The sequence below is a fragment of the Thermobia domestica genome, chromosome 3 (assembly GCF_964235325.1).
Source record: "Thermobia domestica chromosome 3, izTheDome1.hap1.1, whole genome shotgun sequence".
NCBI lineage: Eukaryota > Metazoa > Arthropoda > Insecta > Zygentoma > Lepismatidae > Thermobia > Thermobia domestica.
In genome coordinates, this window is record NC_137456.1 from 252,794,915 (window position 1) to 252,819,433 (window position 24,519).

Consider the following 24,519-nt stretch of genomic DNA (forward strand, 5'->3'; position numbering starts at 1 on the left):
TTACTCAACATATTTAGCTAAAGCGTATAACTTACGGTGGTGCAAATTGAACGTTAGTGTAACTCATAAATATGTTATTTTAAGTTGATGGGCACAAAGTATCCCCCTCCCCCGCTGGTACGAGATGTGACCGACATTTAGAAGTGTCACTCCTAGATGGCAGTATAATAAATAACTCTATCCCGCCTTTTCTGAATTTAGTGGTTAGTATTATCCCGTGATAATGTTCCTTTTGAGAGTTTCACGTTAGTGTTTCTCATACATTTGCTATTTTCAGTTGGTAGGCACAAAGTATTGCTCTCCCCCGTTGGTAGGACATGTGACGGACATTTAGAAGTGTCAGTCTTAGATGGCAGTATAATAAATTGTTATTTGTCTTATCCCATTGAGTTGAGTTGGTTTTGAGTTTAACGTCTCTTTCAGCAGCGTCTCTTTCTCTATATAAGACAGGACCTACTGATTAACGTGGATTCCGAACCACATGAGCTCTCGCCGGGAATCAAATCCGGGTCTCCCTGCGTCAAAGGCTCGTACGCTAACCGCTATGACACGAAGGAGCTCTTGTCTTATCCCGTGTACAGTTCACTTCAGTCCTTATAGATTGTTTTCGTCAGAGTTTCTAATTTCTTTCTTTTACGAGATATATTTAATCTTAACAAGTGAGTACGAAATGAGCACATTGGTAGTCCGTATTACCAAAAAAAAAAAAAAAACCTAGGTAGTGCGAGGGTTAAATCATGTTATGCTGCAATTATTCGTGAATCATTTTCTTAAAAGATACGAAAAAAATAATATAGCTTTCCTGGAAAGCTTCACCGGAAGAAGACTCAAGTCAAGAGTAAATTATATTTTGTGGAGTTTTTGGTAAGAGGTAACTTATACAACATTGTAGAGCTATTACTGAAATACAGGGTTTTCATAAAGTCTGGACGGATTTAATTTGCTTATAATTTTCATAAAAATGCTCATAATGAAATCAAATAAAGTGCAAACGGTAGCGGAAGGATTAAATTTTTAAATGCAATCTGCACCAACTCAGTTCATTCACCGCCACACCTCCAACTGGGCGCCATTTACGTCCACTTCTGTGGGCTGTTGATAATGCTTTCCTTTACCCTGCTCACTGTTGCAGGCGATGTTGGCGGCCTCCCACTTCGAGGACGGTCCAGGACGCTTCCTGTCTCCAAGAACTTAGCATGCCACTTTCGGATTGCACTCTCAGTCGGGGCCGGCTTTTTGAACTCTTTGGTGAACTTTCGACACACCAGAATTGGTGATTTGGTAAGAAACTGACCCTTGCCCTCCCTCTCCCTCTCCCTCTCTCAACGTGTTCAGAGTTGCCGCTTATCCAACAGTGTTGCCAACTAAAAATTTAATCCTTCCGCTACAGTTTGCACTTTATTTGATTTCATTATGAGCATTTTTATGAAAATTATAAGCAAATTAAATCCGTCCAAACTTTATGAACACCCTGTATTTATGAAATATAAACAAAATCGCCTGAGTCGCTTTTGTGAAAATCTTCCGACAAGAAGTTTTGTCCACGGATAAACTTTTCCTCGTAATTTTTTTCCAGCGAAATGACTTACACCACAGTATTGAATTCTTAATGAAAATTGATATATGTGAAATATAAACAAAATCATTTGGATTAGCTATTTCCGAGAAAATTGCATTTCTCGATTTTCACCCTTCTGTAAATCTACCCTTAATTTTGAGAGCTGCGAGAAAATTCTTTAAAAATCTTACACATAAAATTTGTTGCAGATACGTTGAACAGCGCTGCCTCTTGGGACGAACACATTTATGCTGAGGCGAACGAACGCGTACGGATTGACATCCAAAAAACATTTTTTTTCTTTTGGCTTTAGGGACCACGAAACGTGAAAATCAGATGAAATCACGATTTTTTAAAATCATAATACTTTCATTTCTCCTATTGCCACTCCAAAGTACATTAAAAAGTGAAGTATTAGTTTCATTACAGTCCCAGATTCGATTCCCGGTGAGAACACTGGGTCGAAAAAGTGTAAAATCTTTTTCAAGCCAGCCATCCTGAGTGAGGTTGGTTTCCCTGGGTTTTCCTTATTCCCGCCAGGCGAATGCCAAGGTGGTACCTAACATACAGGTCCCAGACAGTTTCCTTCCTTCCCTTTCCTCGGATAGTGAGATCGATTATCCCGAGGGATGTCATCTCTCATACGTAACGGGCAAATATGGTCATAGATACCCAAAGCCAATAATTCTAATCCTAATAGTTTCGTCACGAATCAATCCCATTAGTAGGAATGAACATTTATTAAAGTGTGTTCTGCACTTTTAACATTGTAATGAAATGTAGTTCTAGAAGTTTTATTTCAATGTGTTTCTGTGGCTAGCACATGTTTTCATTATGCATGGCTTTTTAATTTATATGTATAAAGGATGGACTATTTATCGTGTTACGTCCTTGTAACTTTTAAACTAAAAGATAAAAAGCATTGAAGGTTTGTATCATGCAAAGGCGGTCATTGTTTCACATATTCCATAATACCACCAGATTAATAGTATTGCCAACCCAAAATAGTTTTTTTCAAGTGCTATTACGTTAGGTTATTTACATATTTCAAATTTACATGCTTACAATCAATGTTGCAAACTATGGGTGCTACAGTATCATAAACGTTCAAATTTTTCGGAGACTTCTACAACAGGGATATCAAATTTTTGTAAAAGGCATCATATTCTTCACATCTACTGAAATGATCTATGCGATTACATGTGGTACTTATCTGGATAATTCTTCGAAATAGAGCCTTTAAAAAAACTGAAATTTTCATTCCCTTATAACCTTGTTCTTATTTATTACAATTTGCAGACGAGCTAAATGCTTAGAAAGACATCTAATTTAACATGAGGTTTATTTATAATGCAAATATAATTTGACAAACCGAGGGAGATTTAGATTTAGCTGACTTGGGGGGGGGGAAACAGTAAAATCAAAGCATTAAAATTCCTGACGATGTCAAAGAAGAAGAATACATTTCGATATTAATTAATGGACCAGGTCATCACTGCATTTACTGAACACTCTTGAGGCATTATATTGCACTGGCCTAGGGAACACTTCTACGAACTGAGAACAATATTTCGCTTTAAGCTTCAGATTGTTGTTGTGAATCACTTTTAAAAAGTTGCAGAATTTAAGAAATTTTAAGCTTTCGTTTTGGTAATATATAGCTAGGTGACATTTCTATATCAAATAAAACTAAATAAGTGTTTCGTATGTGAGCAGATTGTAATATTGTGTCACATTTTAATAAACACATAGATTTCAGCTCGGTTCGCAAGGCTTACATGTGGAGCTACGAGAATTACAGATTGTGTTGTGGTTGCATTGATTGTGAGAATACATTGATAGCACCATATGGTGAAACTACATTGATTGCTTCTTGGAGAGAGGTTGATCTTGTAATATCACAAATTAATTACTTATTACTTGCCCATATTTATTTGTCATTGTGCTTATTTTTATAACTATTTATTCTTATTTCTGGTATAATTTGGCTAAACTTGTGCAAGTATTCACGTACCTGCGTAAAACAAAGAAAGAAAACAGAAAATAAAACGAAATCTTTCAGTCTAATGTCCCACAATTATGCCCTTTAGGTTAAAGAAGACGATGATTAAGGCAATTAAATGATGGAACAATTGGTGGAATGAGAACGGACGAGGAAACAGGAATATCCCAATAAAAGTCACAGGCACGATGTTGTCCACCACAAACTTACTTGGTCAAGGATCGAGTCACGGACCCCACGCACCTGAGGTAACGACTGAACTTCTGTCCTCCCATCCCCTCGCTGCGTAAATGTCTGCAGTTTGAGGGGGAAAAATCTTTGAGAATTAAGTTTCATACCCAAAATTTCTTGAAATTGGAATTATACAATTTCACAAATACGCTTAAAATTATTTCTTAGTTATCAAAATTATGGATATAAATGTAATCTGTATTTCTTTACCCGTTCTTGAATATGTGTTTTTACCATTTTATTTTTCATTAATTACGTACTTGTACTTAAATAAAACTTTTGCTAATCAATTTTCGTTATGAGAACAAACATGAAAATCTCAAAAAGCTAAAGAAAAGTAACTGGTATACGTTTTAATCTATTTAGTTTTTTTATATATTTATTCGAATTATAATTATTTAATTTAGTATGTAAAAAAAATTAACATGTCTGCTTAAATCTAAACTTAGTAATTAGAAGTCCCAATCATTACCACTTCCCACGTCCAAAAAAACATAAACGAAGTATAATTTCATAACAGTAAGAAATACGGTATGGCATATATACGCCACACCTATAATTTTGTTCACAACTTCAGAAAAAAATATCTTTGGGTGTATAATCATAAACTAGGCTAAAAGTACTTTTAAATCTTTCGAGAATGAAAAGAACTGGAAATGAAATATTATAAAATCTTTGTTGTTTAATGCAAAATTCTAACAAGAGTATGCTCGTAAAGAAGTAAGTACATCACCGCTAGAAAAAGACAAACAATAATAGATAGAATCTGCTATAGTGATTGCAACGAATCGTGAAGCTTGGCCCAGAACTACCGATTTCGCCAGTCAATAGAAGACGAAGGTATGTTCCGGTCGTCATCCCCCATCCATGAAATTTTGCCAGTCTCGTCTCTCGTGCTTTATGACATTCCCTGAGGGTACAGTGTTGTCGGATTTGCGTAGTGTTGCCACGAGACGAGACATTTCTCGTGTCCCGTCTCGTCTCGTCTCGTAAACGAGACGAGACACGAAACGAGACGGAACCCTTTTAGACGAGACACGAGACGGGACAGACTACTTGTCCCGTCTCGAAAACGAGACGAGACACGAGACGAGACGGGACGTCTCGTGAAATGTCTCGTCCCGTCTCGTGTCTCGAAAATGCAAACGCTGGCGGGAATGGCCAAGATTGAAATTGCCAGTGGTCATATAGATTGCAAAAGGAAAATCCCCTTTGTGAGAAAACATGTTGAAAAGTCTTCATAGAAAAGTGTCCTCTGTCTATTGAATGAATCAATCGTGATACATGAGCTTCCAGGAATATCATCCTTAATGTCTTGTCCCCAATTCCCCTTGCTGTAAACTGAGGAATTCTCATTTCTTTTTTTTTTTTTCATTTCTGGCTGGAATGATGACAAACAAAATGAAAGACAGGGAAGATTTTTACAAGGTCAAGAAACCGAACTACCACCCCATCTATTCAATTTGAAAACTGGATAAGGTCTACACTCATTCCAGGCTGTAGTTGAAAGTTCTGGTTGAGATGGCGGATTCTCTGGTGGCGGTATTCTTTTTGCTATATGAACCGAAATTAACCGAAAACGGCAATTGAAGTATGTCATCTTGCAACTATTTTTGTCTTCTCTCTCTCTCACACACACACACATACACATAAAAATACACTTTTACCATTTTACCAATCGCTCGCTTATTATACAGCAGTCATGTTGTAAAATTCACCTCTTCGTTTGGAAGGCGGGCGCAGGACAAAAAAAGCAGATATTATCGACGAACCCTTCAAATTGTTTGCTTTCAGCAAATTTATGATACTAACAATAACACTTTAAATGAAGAGGTTTTACAGGGGGACCTTCGTTTTGTTACGCGGAAATGTTTGATCTGACCAGTGTGCGAAATTGCCCTCTGCTTCCAAGGTTCGCCGACCCTACTGTTCCTTTCCTCTTTTAAGGTCGCGTCATAACTACCCTTCTTTGAAAACCGAAGATGCAGTAAAATTGTGACGTCACGGCGGGAGCAGAAACAGCTTTCGCCCAAGGTCCTTGTCATTCACCCTTGTTTGTTTCTTTGATTTTTGCAGGAAAGTGAGTGATTCTTGCTTTTCTGTATTAAGAAAACATTAATTACTGTAGTGCTCGTGTTGGCCTATAAGCATGTCGAATTCTACACTAAGTATTTGTCGCAATTATAGTGGAAATACTACGGGTTCCAAAGTTATTTATCATATATTTCCCTCGGTTCCTTTGCGGAAAGTTTGGCGAAAGAAATGCTGTCGGAAAGATATCTTTAAAGTTGAAAACGCCAGCGTCTATTCCGATCATTTTATTCCCGAAGCTTATGGACATAATTTAAAATGTGAGCTTCTAAATATTCTACCCAATAAAAAGTTTAAACAAGACGTGCCTTCACTAAACTTACCTTTACTATATGGAAACGTGTTGATGTAAATAATGAAAGAATTAAATGTACGGAAGTTAGGTGTTTAAAGAAAAAACAAATCAGACATTGGGGTGCAGCCAGATGAAATAACTATTGTGACTGAAATAAAAAATAACTCTTTGTTTATGTTATTTTTCGTTTGTTTTGTGGAGAGTGAGGGGCATAAACCAAAGGAAGAGCTCTCCTTTTTGCGTAAAGAGAACGAAAAACTGAAGTCTAACAGTATGTACAATTCGCGGCAAAAAACCTGCAACATGAGCATATAAGTTTATTTTGAAATGACGAAGTCTTTGCTCCAAAATAAGTGTGCACGGGAGGAGGCCGAGGTTTATCCTGGCGTGATTCGTTCCACTTAGACATTATGTTCAATCCCTGTGCTTTTAGGCGTAGTTTAACAAAAAACTTACATCTTCATGTTGCAGGTTTTTTGCCGCGGATTGTACAAAGCCAAAATAATATGTTTACAAACGAAGTTAAAAGAATTGGAAAGCAAATATAATAAAGAATTAATTTCAAAGGCCAGTTCTAAAATATAATATTGTGATCGTTTCAATAAAGTGGTTAATAACCGGTGGTGGATATATTACGAAAAAGTTTTATACAGGGCCAAGTAAATATGCTAATGAATGGCAAGAAAAAACTAAGATGGATTGATTAAGATATCATTCGTGCATTAACACAACATGCCTCATTGATAAATTATACAATCATCTGCGGTTACAAGTTCGAATCCCCGTACCCAATGTGTCAACATTTCGACGTTGTATGATTGCGAATAGATCACGACAATATAAGAAACTTTAATCCAAAATGGCCACCCAAAAATCAACTTTTTTTAGACCACTAGCTAATCTGGGTGTACTGTCATGAGTTTGTTACACAAACGGGGTAACCACCCGCACACACCCCGCGGTTATGGGAACAGATTTGTACAATGGAGGTGAAGACTGGCCCCAAGCATTCTTTGGTCCGATGTGTCGTTCAGCTCCCATTACTATGGCACTTTAAGTAGAGCTTACTGTGCAGTAACATATAAAATTTCAATCAAATACTTTCCATTACTCAATAAAATTATTTGGTTCCGAGCTTTTTTTTAAAAAAAAAAAAAATAATTGCAACAAATCTAAACATGCTAAAATGAAAAGTAGATTTTGGATTGGTATGGAAACCTAAAGGCTGGAATATATGAAATCAAAGTGTACACACATATCTATCTCTCTATTTATCTATATATCTTTCCATCTCTCTGTCTCTCTGTCTGTCTCTCTCTCTCTCTCTCTCTCTCTCTCTCTCTCTATATATATATATATATATATATATATATATATATATATATATATATATATATATATATATATGTGTGTGTGTGTGTGTGTGTGTGTGTGTGTGTGTCGTGGATGTTTGAACCACCTTTACATCGAACTTTGCTTGTCGTGTAAACATTATTTGACATTACTGTCTTCATCTTCAACGTACCTATGAGCATTTTACTGTATATTCGTGTATTGAAACTGGTGAAACAAATTTCAATGTTTCAGAATGTAAAAAAAAAAAAAAAAAAAAAAGCCAGGGTCGAGAAGCCTCAGACAACTAACAGCAGAGATATATTATCTTGTAAATTATTTGTCCTTGCCTTGTGAGCTTATTTGAATTTATTTTTAAGACCTTTAGGCAACTTTGGCCCACCCCGAATGGATGATGATGGGAAAATTAGTGGAATGAAGAAAGTGGTAGGATACTAGACAACTTCGAGAAAACACACACATTCGAAAAATGAAATGAAATGAAATGAAATCTTTGAGTTTTACGTCCCACGGTAATGCCGGTTAGGCTAAAGGAGACGGTGATGATGAGTGATGAATGAAATAGTGGAATGAAGAAAGTGGGATGAAACGGGAGAACCCCGAGAAAACCCACGCACACGGTGTTTGTCCACAACGAAGTTCACTTGGCAGGGGCTGGGATCGAACCCGAGACCCCAAGCGCCAGAGGTGAACGCTCTACCACTGAGCTACCGCGGCCCCCACACACATTCGATGTTTGTCCACCACAAAGCTCACATGGCACTAACCGAGATCGAACCGACTACCACATACACCAGAGGTGAAGGCTTCACGGTGTAGTTACCGTGACATTTCTTGTCTTTGTGTTCTGGTTAATACTTGTAACTTAGTTGTATCTTGATTAGCATGGTGCAGCCTGCTACATTTAACTTTCGTTCCCATGGTATGCTGCTATATTTTTTACGAGACAAGACGAGACAAAACGAGACAAACGAGACGAGACGAGACGAGACGGGACAGAACCTCTCGAGACGAGACACGAGACGGGACGAGCGCATTTTTTCGAGACGAGACATGCTTTTGCACGAGACTAGACGAGACAGCCTGAAGTCTCGTCTCGTCTCGTCTCGTGGCAACACTAGATTTGCGCTAGGTTTTGTTTTGTTAAATATTGTTGTTGTTGTTCCATAATTTCGCTGCTTTTATTATTCTTACCGTTTAATTCGAATAGACTCCTAATAGCAGGTACAGAATGGTACTTCCTTGTCTACCCCAAATACTATCAAAGATCTGGGAGTTATATTTGATAGCAAATTAACCTTTACTCAACACATTGACGCGATAACGAGTAATGCATATAGAAACCTAGGTTTAATTTATAGGATAGGACAGGATTTCTGCAAACAATCAACATTTATAAGGTTATATTTTTCATATGTGAGGTCAAAATTAGAATACTGTTGTACTGTTTGGACACCAAATTTCATTAAATACACTGATGCAATAGAAAATATACAATTTAAATTCTTAAAAATGCTTACATACAAGAAAACCGGTTTCTATCCAAAGTATGTCTCCTATGAAGACTTGGTAAGGAGTTTTAATTTTCAAACATTAGAAAAAAGGAGATGTGTTTTTGATTTGTTGTTCTTACATAAATTATTAAATGGTAAAATTGATTGTCCAGAATTAGTTTCAGAAGTATTATTAACAGGTAAGACTAGAACAGCAAACGCTGGGACATTCTATTGTAGAAAAGCGAGAACAAAAATATTACATAAGTCTCCTCTGTGGAGAATGTGTGCTTCATATAATGAAATGATTAGACTTCATGTAATAGATGTGTTTAGTATGTCAGAGAACAAGTTCAAAAGAATTATCATGCAATAACTTATGTATAACTAGATAACGTATATCTGTATATGAATAATAGTGTATGTTAAATAATTCTGTATACGACACTATAACTAGGCATTAAGCCTGTTGTGTTGTCCTTATGAAATAAATAAATAAATAAATAAATAAAAATACGGCTGAGACCTGTGGTCGGTTCTGAAGCTGAGAATCCGGAGGATACGTTCTACTCCATCTTTGCTGAAGGAGGTTAGTATTGCACCGCATGAGGATTGGTACACTGTCCTTATGAAAACTGGTCATGACTTGTAATCCTTCATTCTACATTGGGTCTGACATTGAATGGAGAAACGCTTCTACAAGTAAAGAACAAGCGGTCAAACACATTTCCTTGTCACTGTTTCCTAGGCAAACCTGCCTGAGTAGCCCAAAGATAAACTTCCGCTCTATTACTATTCCAAAAACCCACGCGTTTTGACCTTCAAGGAGAGACGGAATCAAACAAGCTTGCCTTATAGCTACAAAATAAACCTCAGGCCGCGGATCCCAAATGTAGGGCACGTTTTAAACAGCTTTCAAATGGAAGAACATTAATTATTAGCTAACGCGTTCTAATTTTACTCTAGCAAGAAAAACTAAAAACCAACGTTAATTATAACACAGAACGGGACGCTTTTTGAAATGTGTACCATGTTATTATATGGGGAAGTTCTATCACTTCCGAGGTATTAGACACAGCCTCAACGTTGGATCCGAACCACACGAGCTCCCACCGAGAATCGAAGCTAGGCCTCCTACGCCAATGGCTCATACACTATCCACATACACACGAGGGATTTCTGAGAGCTCGTTTCGGGTGTTATGTTTGGTGATGCACAGTCAGCGGCGATTATGATGCATATTGATACATCGTGGCATGACAGTGAAGCGTTAAACAGCAAATCTTGTTATATTGCACTGTTTAACTATGCCGGAATAAATGTAGAGCGCTACAATGTACCTTCTGAGAATAGATTCACTTTCGGTGCCATTAGACTTCATACAACCACTACTTTGCCTTCAGACACATCACACGTTTCTTCACTTCTCTTGTACCGTATCGTGTTCTTTAATTTCGTCCAAGTGAAAGCCTATCAGCGTATTTCTCATATGGAATATTTCTCATATTGTTCATCAATAAATTTACAGTTAGATTTCTTCATGATTACTTATTTATCCTAAATTTCTGACGCATTTCTGGCTAAGATACTTTAATATTTTTCATCTTGTTGTCATAAGCATAACTAGAGACAGTGCATAGAGGGACAACCCATGGTGGAAAGACTACAAAGTGGTTGCATGCGCATGTCGCCTGGAGCGCTGTCGTGGCTGTGACGTCATCTGGTTTGCACGAGAGAACGGGAAACGGCGCGACTTTAAGTGACAAGTGGAAATTCTTTGTTACTTTGTTCTTTTAAATGACATCGAGAATGCTTAACTGTGCAGTGTACGGCTGTAGTAATTATTACAGAAAAATTAAAGAAACTAACATAAAATACTTTAGATTTCCTCAAGAAGAGAGGGAATGTCTCCAGAAATGGATTTTAGCTTGCAGGCGACAGGACAAAATAAACCTAAAATATGGTTAAGATTTACATAAAAATAATAAATAAATGCAATGTTAAATGAAATTCTATAAAGACGATTTCATTATGTACTTTCTTTTTAGTACTAATAGTATGTAATAGTAGTATATAGGGCTACAGTAGCTTGTGTTGATTCTGTATACAAAAAACCAGTAGTACGATTTAAAAAGACGAACTTCGAGGTAAGACCCGGGTTCAAAATCATGAGGGAGGGGGAGCGACAGAGGTGATCATTTCTATCATCATTTCCTTCTACATAAGATATTGAGACAAAATTTTCCTCACAGAGATAGGCATATAACTCGAAAAGGGACGCACGGTGACCTAAGGGGCTTACCTCCCTCGAGTTATGCAAATGGAGAGCATTGAACGCGTTAAAGTAGTTCAGGTCCCATTTCATTCTGGAGGTCTGCATTCCCTGTAGCCTCGGTGCTAAAACGGGACGTTGCACTTCAAATTAACTAACGAATGGAAGGTTCGTAATAACGATTATGGTTACAAAGATATATAACAGCGTATTAGATCAAGAGAATAAAGTATCTACCTACCATGTCAGGGCGACATTGTCGGGACATTTTTACACTCAGATTTTGAAATTTTTGTTCATTTTAATCATAACTTTGGATACATATCTAGGGGTTTCCTCCAGAATTACAAAATTAAGAATGACTGCAGTAAATTTTAAAATATGGTAGATTCTCAACCAATCAAGGAAGCACGGTGGCTCAGTGGCAGAAGGCTCACCTCTGGTGCAAGGGGTACTAGTCCGGTTCTCGGTCAAGTGAGTTTCTGGTGGACAACATCGTGTCCGTGAGTTTCTCGGGGTACTCGCATTCTCATTCCACCAAATTCCACATAATCATTCACTTGCATTTATCTTTTGTCTTCTTTAGTCCACGGGACAGAAAAGAGAAAACTTATAAAGAAAATTAAGAAAATTATGTAATTTTATGGTTTACATGTTTTATAGTCTAGCTGTAACACCCCTACATCGTCTTCACCTACGCCTAGTACTTTGTTTCTTGCTTGAAATAGTCATGTTGCAATTTCTTTGTTTGAGGTGCTTTGTATATACATATTTATTTCTATATATTTTTAGAACACAATAGTATATGTAACGTTTTATTTCGAACAAATGTTTAATAATACAGTTTGTTATGGCGTAAATTTTGACACTAATATTCAGAGAACTGTCTGTTTCACCAAACCTTTTGTTCAGATACAAATTCTATAAATAAGCGATCAGCGATTTCAAATAAGATGATATTTTTATAAATCAAAAATAAAAACGATGTTTAAAATATTAAATACGCGCGTCAATAAAGTTTTTAATCTTCCCTGGGATTCTGACGAAACTTACATGGGAGCAACCTCTTAAAACATAAAAACTGTCCACGCATAAGGAAAATATACGTACGTGCATTTCTGTTTACGAAAAGAATGAATTCTCCCTTGGAATATTCTCAAAATTTATATGGGGTCATCAGTAAAGAATTCTCTTTCAAGCAAAACAACAATAATAGTAAATCAAACCCAATCGATGTGTTACGAAAATATACTTGAGCATACATAAATATATAATAATGAAATGCATTAACGACACACTGTGTTATAGATTATTCAGGCCTATACATACTCGAGTGTATTACTTCAGATGTTTAAAAAAGAAAAGAAAGAAAGAAAGAAAAGAAAAGAAAGAAAAAGCAGAAAATGTAGTGAGTAATATTGGCTTGTTCAAGCTTCAAAGTTGTTTAATGAACTGATATTGCTGTTTCTTTTGCTATTGTAAATATCTTCCTTTGAATTCACTTAGCTTAAGCATTGATTACATTACGTTTATATAATTATTGTTTGTACTAAAATTTTTACGTCGTTGAAGATCACTATAAACAGAAGAGAAGTTTGCGTGTAAGATACCAGCGAGCAAACGCTTGTTAAAAGTTCATCCGACTCTCGCTGGTCACGTCTGAGACCAAGATGACGTCATGCGCCAGAGCGACAAGAATGTAGTACTGCATTGCATCCACCTTGTAGTCTTTCCACCATGGGACAACCTTCCCTAAAACACCGTTGGGCCACAGGCTGGAACGTATTCATCCTTTCAGTTCTCAGAAGTAAGGGGCTATGTCCACTACCAGCACCCCTAGCAAAATATCCTATTTTACGACAATGCTTGTGTAGAAATTTCAGATTTTGCTCTCTAATTTTCGCTGATCAATAAAAATGTCATTTCTCTGGGAACTCGAAAATTTAGAATTAATATAACGAACTCACAGAATATCTAGGTACATAAAATACAATTTTATCAATATAGTTAAGTACAACCAAAATTAAAATGAAACACTTAAACGGAACGGAATCACGACTTACAGTAATAACTTTACATAAAACTATTAGCATAATAATCTTATATATAAAAGAGAACGTACAAAATCCTTTGTTCCCTCATCACGCTAATACGGCTGAACCAATTTCTTTTATTTTTGGGGGGTTATTAGGATTTGGACCCTAGATGGTTTTTATCATATCACTTTAATTTTTAATTACCAGTGTCTTGAGATAATTGACCATTCAAGTGTCCATAACGTACAAATCCTTTGTTAGTTATTCATCATAGGTAAAAATAAACGTATTTATATGCAACCCGCATGACCGTGTCACTCGGCGGGTTAACATAAATGACAGGCGATATAATGTTAACATTTACTGCAATCACTTGAAAGCGAAAAAGTGAAAATTATCTAAGTAACAAAGTTTATTGCGTTCCGGGGTGACCGCAGCGAAGCGGGGCGGGTTAACATAAATGACAGGCGATATAATGTTAACATTTACTGCAATCTTCTATGGTTTTTATCATATCACTTGAAAGCGAAAAAGTAAAAATTATCTAAGTAACAAAGTTTATTGCGTTCCGGGGTGACCGCAGCGAAGCGGGGTGAACGCTGCTAGTTTAATATAAAATCATGCTTAAAAACATATTTATTAGTTTTCTTTAAATATTTCAACTCAGTTGTGTTGTATCATTTGAATGTACTGTATTGTTAGTTAAGTTACATTCAAATGTTAACACAAGCATCTCCCATCACAGACAACACTCGCACATGTAGACTGTATGGTTTAGTAGGATAAGAATCGCTGAAAAAGTGCTAGTAATTACTAATAGTAACTATTCTTGCTATAAAGTATGAATATATTAGCATCTACCAGGGGCGCACGTATGAAGCTGAGTCACGCATTCACCCTCCAAACAACTTCCTAACTGAACATAATTTTCCGGGTAAAGAGACTGCCCCGGGAGTCGGGTTCGATTCCTGGCGAGAGCTCATGTGGTTCAGATTCCATGTTCATCAGTAGGTCCCGTCTCGTATAACCTTACTGCTGAAAGAGACGTTAAAATCAATTCAACACACATTTGTACCCTTTCTCAATAAAACTTTACTTGTTTAACAGGAAAATGATTGATGTAGTATGAAAATTTGATCTTACACTTCATCTGTACTTTTTCTCTTATAAAAACAATATAGTTTTATCATTTTTTCTGAAAATGTAAGTGGAAGTATTTTACAAATACTTATCTTACCGGTGTGAAGAAATATCCGTCTAATATTACATAGACATATTAGTTGTAGTACAAGACCCTCGCAAAAAAAAAAAAAAAAAAAAAAAAAAAAAAATGTGCGCGCCTAGCATTTACCCGCTAAAGCGCAAATAACTAGGCAGTTTGAATACCGTGGAACAACACTAATTGGATGATCCTGTAAGTTTTAATGTAAATTTCATCAATGAATACAATTTCATACCGGAAAGTTAAACTTACAGTTTGCAGTGTCTTTAATCTGAAACTTGTCGATGCAAGAGAAGTTAGAAAATTGCAAAGTCGTCAACTGGAGTTCCCTAATTCATGCAAATAGTCTAATACCCCATATGAAGTGAACCTGCATTTGGTCAAGTTTGTTTCTATTTCATTCTGAGTAAGATGAGGCGAAAAGTAATATGATGAAAGCCCAGGAACAAGAAAAATTAGAAAAATCTTGAAACGGCTTTGAGAGAAGACTTTTCTTCCCTTTTCCCACTATTTCTTTGTTCCTTGCCTGTTAGTTCTACTGTTCCAGAGAAAAGGTGGACGTGAGAGGTAAGGGCTATCCAATCCACTCCTACGCGATCGCGTGAACAAGGCAGTCTCTTTAAGCGGATCAAAGCATTGTTGTGGGTTTCTTTCATACGTCCTGCACGCTAGCTTCACTCTTTCCTCGTCTACCATCGTTTCTAGTGCTTTGAGTACCCAACAACACAATTCACTTATCTACAATGTTTTTCACTTAGAACTTTTTAACATTGAACTTCGGAAGAAATGTAAGAATGAAATTTGTTACATATAACTGAGACTGAATTAAATACCAAACTACAATAACCAGATTTGGGGGGTGTCTGTTATCACCGTTTGACAAATCCTCTCTGGTTCATAACGATTAAATTGCAAACTACGAACGTTTGTTGGACCCAGTGGTGTATTTAAGATATTGTTTTGGAGGGGCTAAACACAACACGTGAATTAGCACTTATATTTTTCCTTTTCACCCTTGAAAACCTAAACACACAAGGGTGTCACTGGGGAAACAGGGCGGCAATTGCCCACCTAAGTTTGAGGTTCTAATCGATTGTCTACTAATCAGGGCGGTACCGTGAAAAATTAGCGCCCGGGGCAAGAGTATACGGCGGCGCCCCCAAGCAATTTTTCCTATCTTTTTCCTTTTTCTCCCGAATTTTACGCCCCATTACTTCGGCGCCCGGAGCCGTCGCCCCGCTCGCACCCCCCGCGGCACGGCCCTGATTCTAATAGTCTATACTTTAAAAAAAACATGAAATTTGTATGTCGATAAAGGATCTTAAACCCCCCCCCCCCAGGCAAATCTCAAATGACGCTGCTATAAACACACATTGAAACTTTGTAATCTCATTTCAACTAAACTGAGTTCATTTTAGAAAAAATGGAAATATTCAGGTTTATCTACGTGCATTTTTATCTGAAAGGAAACGTTCAGACAAGTTGAGGCTGAAATATACTGATTGGAGTTTTAATGGTAAGAATTTCGCTTATCAGCTTCTCTTAATTTTGGTGTTACTGACGACGGCCGATTTGAATCAGAACTAACAACGGTCAAAAGTATGATAGGAGAAACGAAAGAAAGTAACAACTAAGAAAAAGAAACACAAGAATAAAATGGACAAAAGAAAAAAAAAACGCAGTTCTTACATACAATGAAATTTGACAAATACATTATTATTTCTGAACAAAGAGCACAAGAAAAGGGAAAGTCATTGAAATTCTTAGAAATGGTAAGAAGAATTATTGTTGTACGTGGAATGCGAAAAACTAACAAATTTATTACGGGGGAAATCTTGAGCCCGGTAACCCCCTAAATACGCCACTGTTTGGACCTAAGAGGAGCAAGAAATGATTAATAAATTTTCCGTTACTGGAAAAATGCAGGAAGATTTAAAATATGTTTGCATGTGATAGCAATTCCAATGTATGTTAACATTTCTCTGAGCATTTTTATGGTAGTGAGAGGGGGTGGAGATCAAAACCATCATTCTCGTAATGTATTGCCAAGTTAACTGACATTCTCGAACCAATGACATATATATATATATATATATATATATATATATATATATATATATATATATATATATATATATATATATATATATATATATATATATATATATATAAATTATTATTATTATTAAATGTTATAATGTGATAGTTTGTTCTGATGAGACAGACATATGTTTATCATAAGTATAAGCCTACAATAAGCAGAAACTTTAATTGAGGAACCGTTTCGTACAGAGGTTAAAACCAGTGATTATTTCAGATGGTCTCTCTTGAGGGGATTTCAGTACTCAGGGGTTAAAGTAATGCTGCGAAAATACTGGTAATTTTTATTATACACAATTGAAGATTTGCACGGTGGAATTTCGTAGTTCTGGAGAGGGAGAGGAGAGTTTCCTCCCAGGCTGCTCTCTTAAATCATCACTGTTAATACAGCATTAAAATAATGAAAAATGTCGATATCTGGAATCTAACTTAATCTGAGATATTCACATATTTAATTTATTTAATTGAATTGGAACGAATCAATAATAGTCCTTCTATTTGCTGAAGGAGAAAGAAAACGATCTGCAGTAATTTCGAATTTACTACAAGATTTTGCGTAAGATTCGTACAGATCGGATAATACTCTTGATATACAGGGTGTTTCAAAACAACACCGACATCGTTTGGGAGGTGATTCTTGACACCAAAATAAGACAAAAATTATAGACCAATCCGGGTGCACAAACGCTTCTTTCCGGAGTTATAGGCTGCCGAAAACATGAAAACTTGAAATAGAAAAGTTCATTGTTCCAAGAATATGGGATCTACCGTAATCGGGTCAAGACTTTACTTAGGAACTAATATGTGTCCTATCCAAATATCCATGTTTCTGAATCCTAAGGTACTTCCGCAACATTTTTAAAGAGGTGATTTCTGAGTACTTCAATTTATATGTCCGTAGCCAAACTCCCTCCCCCTCTATAAGTTGCGAGAGTATCTTAGGATTCTGAAACATATATTTTTGGATAGGACACATATTAGTTCCTAAGTAAAGTCTTGACCCGATTACGGTAGGTCCCATAGTTTTGGAGCTATGGGCCTTTAAAGTTCATTTTTTCACGTTTGCGGCAGCCTGTAACTCCGAAAGGAAGCATTGGTGCACCCAGGTTGGTCTATACTTTTTGTCTTATCTTGGCGTCAGGAATCACCTCCCAAACGTTGTCGGTGTTGTTTTGAAATACCCTGTATAAGTGATGCAATCGAAGATAATATCATTTCAGGTGCAATCTGCCAACATTGAATCAAGTATTCTACAATCAGAAAAGTATTGGAGAGAAAAATGAGGGTACAACAGTGCAACGCATCAATAATTTCAGAGCATATATTGACACGATTGACTCGGCGTGTCACACAATTCCTGAAAAGAATGAAAGAACGAAGTTATTTACATATGGTATTTAAATTGTTAAATGTTCTAGATTTCAAAACATATAGTAGTTTTCATGTTAATTTTCGCCATTCTCTTGCCATCGAATACTCATTACATAAAATCAATCATTATCATGTTAAAACCTTAAGTACTGACACCATTGATCCTTCTACTGCTGTAGTTCTAAACAGCGACTCGACTTTTCCAAATATACGATAAGCGATTCATTTCAGTCGCTGCGTGGAACTGGGTAGTGGAAGGTTTAGAATAGTTGTCATGATAACGACAACAATTTGAATCGTAACTTAACTTCGTAGGTTTGGCAACTCTGCAGTTTGGGTACCATTACGAAGGCCATTGGGTACCATTTCTATTAAAAAATCAATGTTGCTAGTTTAATTCTCGTCACTACCGTAAGACAATTTTACTGTTCTTCGGTTTAGCCTTTCTAGCTATTTTATGATTTGTCAATCATTGTATTATAGATTAATTGATTTCCTTAAATTATAGATCTTATTTTTATTTTATGCTCTTCACATGTGTATCATTGAATGTAGTTTAAAGAGCACTCACATCTGGATTAATTGGTTACATATGTGGTTGTAAAATCACTTGATGTGAGTAGAATGCATGGGTGTTTAATTTTAAAGTTGAATTTCAACTTGATTTACAAGTTTCCTTGACAGACACGTATTCCTTTACTTTGAGCTAGTTCATCTACGATATTTGTATATTTAAACGACAAATTAATATATATCCTAGCGATTCTCAACCTATGGTCGCGACCCACTGGTGAGTAAGGAGTAAGCTTACAACGCACGAAACTTGAATGAATATTCTAAAAGTTTAGGATAAAGCTCATGCCACTCTTCACTATAATTAGATGAAACAAGATTAAGTTCTTGATTGAAATGAAGACAAAGCTTGACGCATTATTAGAATTAAAACTTTAATGGATCATTATTGAGGGGGCTTACGAAAAATGAAATATTTATTCACATATAATATATTTGTTATATTTATTCCCTCAGTACAAAAATTTTGCTTTATATTTAAAATTTCATAAGAATTTTCATTATCCTTCTGGGTTCCGTGAAGCTCGTGGAAATCCCGACGTGAGTAGGCCGAAGGGGTCCGGTCTTTTCCGAAGTTTGCTTGTCCCCCCGAATCTCGATATATTTGTTTCGATCTTTGCCTTTAATGTCTGACATAATACATACCTATATACGCGATCTCCGTCTCCAAAGTCGTACAGAAATCAGCGCCGCTAACCTCAGACTGGAAAAGATTGTAAAATCATGTTATGTTGGGTTATTATGAAATCAATGTAGGATTTTGAGCCATAAATGTAAATTGTCGCAAGTCAATTGAAACTATACGGAATTAAATGAACTAAACACTATAATCGGCACCGACTTGTTTATTAACCGCAGCAGTATACAAATTTTGCTGTTCTGGGCTGTTAAAGTCTATGAAGGAATCACGAATGTCTTGGTTGTCGAAGATCTTTCTCCGTAAGAACACCTCCAGATGATGGAAAGGGTGGAAGCCAGTTGGCGAGGTGTTTCGTATTGCAATACATGTAACTTTTGCAGTGCTGCTTATTCATATAATTGTAATGCAACTCGATTAGACGTTTGCTGCTGACGAATGTTGAACATAATCATTGTTGCCTTTTATACATTTCATCAATTTTCTGCCTCATTGAATTCCTCCAGATTGAATAAGCTCTAGTGAATTAGAGCATTTACTGTACTGGATACTGTACTCGATACTAAACGATGGAAACGTTTTAGAAACAGAAGCGCGATCCAACAACTGATTGAATGTGTTGGTTGCCGAACAAAATTAAGTTTCCCTTGCATGTGTCAGTATGTATGGAATACAGTAGATCTCTTTGAGATCACAGGAGCAACAACAGAATATAGCAGAATTCAAAGCGCTGATTTTGTTAGTGCTCGTTCACTTTTTCAATCTTTTCACTTTCTCTAATTTCTTCAAATGGTCGAATGATTAACACTGATTTTCTCTCTAATCTCTCGTGTCATTCTCTGAATCTGTTTCGCACCTAATCATTTTCAATTCGTAGCCATCACAACAGCATCAGGTAAGATGATCTTTCATATTTTCCAACAATAAGATTCCACTATAGAATTTTCGAGATGATCCATTATGTACTCGCTCACACTGTCTTAATCTACCCTGCGCATTCATTAATGTTTCGAGCTGTTTTATGTTCCTCTATGACCGAGTTTAAATACGTTGAAGTAGATTTTGCACAAATCGTGTTTTGGCATATGTCTCAGATCCGAAAATAGACGAAAGTACACAGATATTTTCTACACTTTAACAAATTTTGCCGTAAATTTACTGACTAATTACCGTCAACTCTCGCTGCTATCCGATTATCCTAAATTTTACGGACCAGTGTTTTTTCATAAAAACGGTAGACCGTATATTTAGAAGCAAAATAATATTAACCGTGTTTAGAAACAAATTTGGTAACGTATTTTTTACGGTAATTTACCGTAATATTTAGGGGTCGTTTTTTTTTTTAAAAAAAAAAGAAGCACAGGTGTGTTATTATCGTACACGATTTACGGTAATTATCACACCGCTTCTCTATTTAGAGGTCCTTTCCGGTCCAGCATGCCCTCTTGCTAGATCCACTAAGAATTCTTGCTGGGCAATATATATTGACGCAATTTTCATCGAATTGCTGGAAACAGTATCAGTACACACACTGGCTAGCAATAATTTTTGCTGGATGGATGCAACTAGAGTGCACACTGGTCCACTGGTGTTAAAGACTACTTAACTAAAGAAAACACAAAAGGGAACGAAAGAAGCGTTGCACCTACGACGTGCATAATACCCATAAGAATAAAAGTTGAAATTAATTCTTTGTTTGTAATATCGAACCCTTGTTCTGTTATCATCTTGAACATACATTGCTGTTTCTTTTCAAAATTACCAATTTTCCCATGTATTGAACAGAACACCAGAAGAGGATTCTATATTACATACAAAAAAAAAAAAAAAAAAAAAAAAACTGTATTTCTTGAATTTTATAGCTGAGTTTTCGCACACTTTGAAGATGTAGTTGGAACCATGTCCTTTTAAGATATTCATAAATTGATATTCTGTTGCAGTGTTAAGACTAGCTTTATTGCATGTATTTTCGCTATGAGTAACAGTAGACTAATAGACCTCAAATATTGTAATCAGCGATTTATTAGATTAGTCACATTATTAAGGTTTCAGATAACCAAGTAGGCACCCGACAACATAGCTAAGAATGACCAGAAGTACGACCTCACAACACTGCCTACAGTATCCAGTATCCGCTATCCCAAATTAATAAATACGTGTTTGCATAATTATGTAACAGTGGTATCAATGCTATATATATATATATATATATATATATATATATATATATATATATATATAAAGTCACAAAACTTCAAGAGTATCGAACTTTTGCATATTTATTAAACGCTCAAATGTATTAACAAGACATTCTCAGGTACTCAGAACAAAATTAAAGATAAAAACAACATTTACAGAAATATTTTTTAAACCTAACAATTCATTTATCCAGAAAAAATAGTGACAGCATGGGCACCCGATAAAAATTTTCTAGGGGACTCATCTCCCTGGTTACTATATACCCTATTACATTTGGTATTTTTTATTTGTATTAAGAAATTTAATACGTTTTCATTAGCTAGGGGAGCGACCCCCTGCCCCTCCTTCGGGCACACATGAGTGACAGTATACTTTTATTTCTGTAACATTAAAAATTCCAGTTGATGCAACACAATTTATGTAATGCTGTACTAAGTACGGTAAACTACGAAGCACTTTTCCTAAAAGTTTTTTTTCTTTCTTTTTTTAAGTATTTCAACATTGTGATTCTAATTCTAGCTTCACCACCACTCGTAGTTGGCTACATTATCATAAGACTTTAGTTTATACATCCAGCAGCTTCTTGGTTTCGCATCGTTGCACTATGGAGCGATCTGCTTGCCACGATAGCCAACTAAAGTTTTGTTTGTCACCGAACATAGTTCAAATATTAACATGGTGCTTTCCCATACATTACCTTGCTTAATGTTAAATTTCCAGGATATCTTCAACAGTAGTACTGTATATATCACACCAGAAAACCACACATTAAACAAACAAACAAACAAACAAACAAAATAATGAAACAAAACAAAGCACAATACATCCGAACCTACGCGCCATCAATTCTCGCTTCGAACATGTGCTTTTTCTCTCCAATACGCATGCCCAACACAAGCATCTGACAGGAAAACGGTCTCCTACTATTATTTTAGAAAAACGGTAAACCGTATATTTTTCATGGTAGGAGACACTTATTTTCACGGTTATTGGTAACAGTGTATATTGCACTACAATGTGCCGAACATAAGCTTTCGAATGATACTAACAAGATATACAGACAACGTGTTTTATGGGAACAGTTATGTGTCAAAATGAAAGCACCCAAGAATTCCTGTTTAAATGGTATAACTCAACCCAGTAGAACAAGACAATATGATATTAGTTATGAAGTGCATCAGAAAATTACATTCTTCGAAAGTCTTAAGGAAAATAGTTAATATATTGTGCGCCGGACGAATAATGCTTGATATAGTCACTGGAACACTGGAACGCCGCCACTGGAACACATTTAATGCTATTTATTTATTTATTCTAACAACACAACAGGCGTTCTGCTCATTTACAGTGTTTGTTTACAAATATGGTGAAATGTCATTATTTTTACAGAAGAAAAACATACAGAAATTTTTATTGTTTCATTAATTAACTCAGCTCGTCATACTACAAATTGTATTCCTAAACACACGTAATTTGCAAAGGATTTAAGGTTGATATTGACGTTTCTGAGTAAAAAGAAAAACTGTAGAATAAATGGTTACTTTATAAACATGTTTAATTCTTTGGTAATTCAACTCTGAAGAAAGTAGACGTCTTTTCTCCGTGATTATCTTTTTATTTAGCTTAAAATACGGGATTAAGAACATAAAAGAGGGTCCTAAAATAGAAGTCTTCACCATTAGATCATTGACAATCACGATATGACTTTCTAGAAGATACTATATATGATGAATGGAAATCGCATCTTAGCTCTGTGTAAAGGAATTATTTGCAAGCGTATATGGATAAAATATAATACTTGATAACAATCAGAAATCCTATTAGAGATTCAAGTTTTCTTTTTTAAATTCCCGACGGACATGAAAAGTTGACTTGTCGGAAAGAAATTTATTTAGTCAATCTATCCTGCGTCATTACTGCAATTTCTTTGGTTTTACGAACATAATAAAAAATAATTAAAATAAAATAAAAAGGAAAATTTATGGAGAAATATTGTGTCTCCAATTGCCAGTATCTCACCGTAAAAACGTAACTTTAGGGCTTTTAAGTATAAGGAACACTTACGGTGCAGTTTTAGAGTGCACTTTTACAATATGCACCTTTACAATATGTATTTTTTTTTCTTGAATACACAGGGTGTGTCAGAAATGTGGCTATACATTTGATCGCATTGTACGATGACACTATTATGTCTACGGGAAGTGAGACAGTATTGTTGTAACGTTAATTTTTCAAATTCAAGAACGATACCGATAAGATTCATTTTATCAATTCAAGTTGCGATGCTATTTACATCTAATCATAATTAGCAATTTATTGGGAAACCTCTCATTGTTTTGAGATGCGTGCCCACTGTTTCTTTTCTAGGTGTTTCCCGTTGTAAGTAATTGTTTTCTCCACTTTCCGGCAGTCGATGGCACCAACATTATGTCTAGATAGGGTTGCCATAATTTTTTGATCCAAAATACGGACAAGCCTTAAAATCATCAAAGATACGATGAACAAACTCAGATCAGATATTTTGAAATTTCTTACCTAAAAATCAACTTTTAGGTCATCACACAATTGTTTACTGTAATACTTAAAACACTATTGGAAACTAACTTGCTTTATATTTTTTTCATTACACAAAATAAATCATGCCATTAAATTACATGTATTAAATCTAATCAAAAGAACCCTGGAATGGAAAAATGAGACGTTTCTTAAAAAAATAACCTACTTTATTAATAATAACTAACGTCCCAAATTTTAGAGATTCCCGACTTGGAAATTTTAAGGGAACTCCAAGAGCTGTCAAATATACCGACAGTTTCCTATTTCATGCTTTGTACGATACGGACACGGACACGGGCCCAAAAATACAAACAGTCCGTACAAAATACGGACATATGGCAACCCTACGTATAGATCACCTCACCAGTCTCACGACCTCACTGTAATTCTTGCATGCAATCGCCTACTTAACAACTTTAATATCGTGCTGCATGTTCAGCGTCAAGCACCACCTTGGCTAATGATCAAAGCTCGAGCTCATGAATTTTATCTGAAATTAAAAGAAAAAAGAAGAAGTTTCAAGTCTAGTC

At 35.9% G+C, this 24,519-nt stretch overlaps 1 protein-coding gene across 3 annotated transcripts in view; it reads left to right on the forward strand.

The window, feature by feature from the left end:
- Window positions 1-24,519, forward strand: part of LOC145681019 (spondin-1) — a 541,475-nt gene that overhangs the window by 395,038 nt on the left and 121,918 nt on the right. The gene's annotated exons all lie outside the window — the stretch shown is intronic.